Here is a 4,024-nt window from a genome sequence, read left to right on the forward strand (position 1 = left end):
CTAAGATCAGAACAGGGAAGAAGAGCATGAGGAAAAGATTAACATTAAACAGAGAAGAGTGGGGGGAGAGAAAGGGAGAGAGAAGGGAAACTATGGAAATGGAAGGAGACCCTCATTGTTACACAAAATTACATATAAGAGTTTGTGAGGAGAAAGGGGAAAAAAACAAGGGAAAGAATTAAACAACAGCAGATGGGGTAGAGAGGGAAGATGAGAGGGAAGGGGAGGGGGGATAGTAGGGGATAGGAAAGGTAGCAGAATACAACAGTCATTAATATGGTATTATGTAAAAATGTGGATGTGTAACCGATGTGATTCTGCAACTTGTATTTGGGGCAAAAATGGGAGTTCATAACCCACTTGAATCAAATGTATGGAAGATGATATGTCATGAGCTTTGTAATGTTTTGAACAACCAATAAAAAAAAATACAAAAAAAAAAGAATTGAAAGACACTATATAAACAATCCAATATTACATCTCAAGGCACTAGAAAAAGAAAAATTTCACTAAAATCAGTAGAAAACAGGAAATAATTAAAATCAGAACCAGAATCAATATAATTTGAATAAAAAATTCAAAAATGCTATGAAACAAATTGTTGGCTCTTTGAAAGCATAAATAAAATTTATAAACCCTTAGACAAACTAAAAAAAAGAAAGCAGGGAAAAACTCATTATTAAATTCAGTAATGAAAAAGGAAATATAACCACAGAAATTACTGAAATACAGAAGATACTCAGAAGAAATTTTGAAAATTTATACTCTAAAAAATTAGAAAATCATGACGACATTGATAAATTTCCAAAGACATATGACCTACCTAAATTGAACCAAGATGATGTAGAAAACTTTAAACATCAATTTTAAGTAATGAAATTGAAGACACCATCAAAAGTCCACCACTACCAACAAAAAAGTCTACAACCAGAATGGAATCTCAGGTGAGTTCTACAGGACCTTGAAAGAACTGAAACCAGCACTCCTCATATTATTTCATGAAATAGAAAAGGAGGAAAACCTTTTAAATTCTTTCTATGAAGAGACTATCACCCTAACACCCCAAACCAAAAACACATCCAGGAAATAAAATTTCAGAACAATATAAATCCATGATGAACATAGATGCAAAAATTCTTAACAAAATACTGGCAAAACACATATGAAAACACATTAAAAAGATACTACCCTATGATTAAGTGGGGTTCATCTCAGAAATGAAAGGTTATTTCAACATACAAAATTCAATGTAATTCATAAATAGACTTAAAGACAAGAATCATGTGATTATCTCAATAGATGCAGATAAAAAATTGACAAAATACAGCATCCATTTATGTTTAAAACACTAGAAAGACTAGGGTAAAAAAAATGTACCTCAACACATTGTGAAAGCTATGCACATCAAACTCAAAGTCCACATCATTCTAAAATACAACAACAAAAACAAACAAACAAACAAAACTGAATGCATTCCCTCTAAAAACTGCAAAAATACAGGGATGCCTTCTATCATCACTTGTATTCAAACAAGGTCCTTGAAACTCTAGTCATAGCAATTAGGCAAATGAAAGAAATTATAGGGACACAAATAGGAAAAGATAAGTGTAAACTATCTCTAAAGCCAAACATTTCATCCTGCATTTAGAAAACCCTAAGAACTATACCAGAACACATCTAAAATTCATAAATAAATTCGCCATACTAGAAAGACACAAAATTAACACACATAAATCAATTGTATTCCTATATTCCAAAGATGAATCAGCTGAAAGAGAAATTGGGTAAACTATCTCATTCATAATAGTCACAAAAATAAAATAAAATATTTGGGACTCATCTAGCAAAAGAGATGAAAGACCTCTTCAATAAAAACTACAAAATATTAAAGAACAAAATTGATGAAGACCTTAGAAGATGGAAACATCTTCCATATTTTTGGATAAGCAGAATTATTATTGGCAAAATGGCTATACGGGGCCAGGGTTGTGGCTCAGTGGTAGAGTGCTTGCTTATCATGCATGAAACACTGAGTTCAATCCCCAGCACCACATACAAATAAAATAAAAGTATTGTGTCAAAAAATATATATATTAAAAAAATGGCCATGCTACCAAAAGTGCTATAGAGATTCAATGCAATTCCCATTAAAATTCCAAAGATAATTTTAATGTAAATAGAAGAAGTAGTTAAAAAATTTATTTGGAACAATTATGGTCCCAGAATAGCCAAAGCAATCTTTAGTGTGAATAATAAAGCAGGAGGTATCACAATACCAGACCTTAAATTATACTACAGAGCTATTGTAACTAAATCAGCAAGGTATTGGCACCAAAATAGGTATGAAGACCAATGGAACTGAATAGATAACACAGAGACAAACCCACATGAATACAATTATCTGATACTAGTCAAAGGCAAAATAAACATACAATGGAGAAAAGATAGCCTGATCAAAAAATGGTGCTGGAAACTGGAAATCCATATATAACAGAATAAAATTTAACCCCTGTCTCTCAACTCTGAACAAAAATCAACTCTAAGTGAATCAAAGACCTAGGAATTAGACAAGAAACCCTGCAACTACTAGAAAAAAGTGTAGGCCCAACACTCTAACATGTCATCTATGGAACTAACTTACTTAACAAGATGCCCAAAGTACAAGAAGTAAAATAAAACAATCAACACATTGGATGGTTAAAAACTTCTTTAAAACATAGGAAACAATCAAGAACATGAAGAGCCTACAGAATTAGAGAAAATCTTAGAAACTTCATCTCAAATAAGGTAATTATCTCCATGATATACAAAGAATTCAAAAAATTTAACACACACACACACAAATAATAATAATAACCCAATCAATAAATGGACAATGGAACAAAACAGACACTTCTCAAAAGAAGAAATGTAAACAGTCACCAAATATATGAAAAAAAGGTAAACATCTCTAGCAATCAGAGAAATGTAAATTAAAACTGAAATCTCACCTCACTCCAGTCAGACTGACAATTGTCAAGAGTATAAGTACCAATAAATGTTAGTGAGGATGTAGGGGAAAGAGTCCACTAAGACATTGTTAGTGGGTACTAACAATTTGTGCAACCATTCTGGAAATCAGTTTGGAGATTCCTCAAAAAGATAGAATGTGTATATAATTTGAACCAATTATATGACTCCTCAGAAATAAAAGTCAGTATACTACAGTGACATCACCACATCAATGTTTATAGCAATGCAATTCACAATAGCTATGCTATGGAACCAACCCTACATGCCCATCAACAGATGAATGCATAAAGAAAATGTGGCTTATATACACAGTGGGATATTACTCACCCATAGGAATCATATAGAAAGAATGATTTATGACATTGCCAGTAAATGGATGGATCTAGAGACTATCATGCTAAGTAAAATAAGCCAAAGCCAAAAAACCAAAATTCAATGTTTTCTCTGATAAGTAGAAGCTAAGCCACAATATAGGGGAAGAGGAAGAATGGAAGTTCAGCGGATTAGATAAAAGGTAATGAAGGAAAGGGAGGGAAGAATAGGGAGGACAGTGGAATGAATCTGATATAACTTTCCTAAGTACATATATAAATACACTGCTGTGAATCTCACCATCATGTAAATCCACAAGACTGAGGTTCTAATTAGAATAGGATATATTGCATATTTCTACACGTGTCAAAATAGATTGTATTGTCATGTATAACTAAAATCAGCAAATTATGAAATAAAAAAATCATTTATATTCCATTTTACTCTATTTAGAATGGCAATCATCAAAAATACAAATAATAATAAATACTGGCAAGGATATAGGAAAAGGTGCACTCTACATTGTTGGTGGGAATGAAAATTTATACAACCACTGTGGAAAGTATTATGAATATTCCTCAGAAAAAAAAACCTAGGACCATATCCCTATGACTCAGGTTTTCAACTCTTTGGTATTTTTCTTTTCTTTTTTTTTTTTAGAGAGAGAGAGAGAGAGAGAGAGAGAGAGAGAGAGAGAGAG

This window comes from Marmota marmota, unplaced genomic scaffold (genome assembly GCF_001458135.2).
Source record: "Marmota marmota marmota unplaced genomic scaffold, marMar, whole genome shotgun sequence".
Lineage (NCBI taxonomy): Eukaryota > Metazoa > Chordata > Mammalia > Rodentia > Sciuridae > Marmota > Marmota marmota.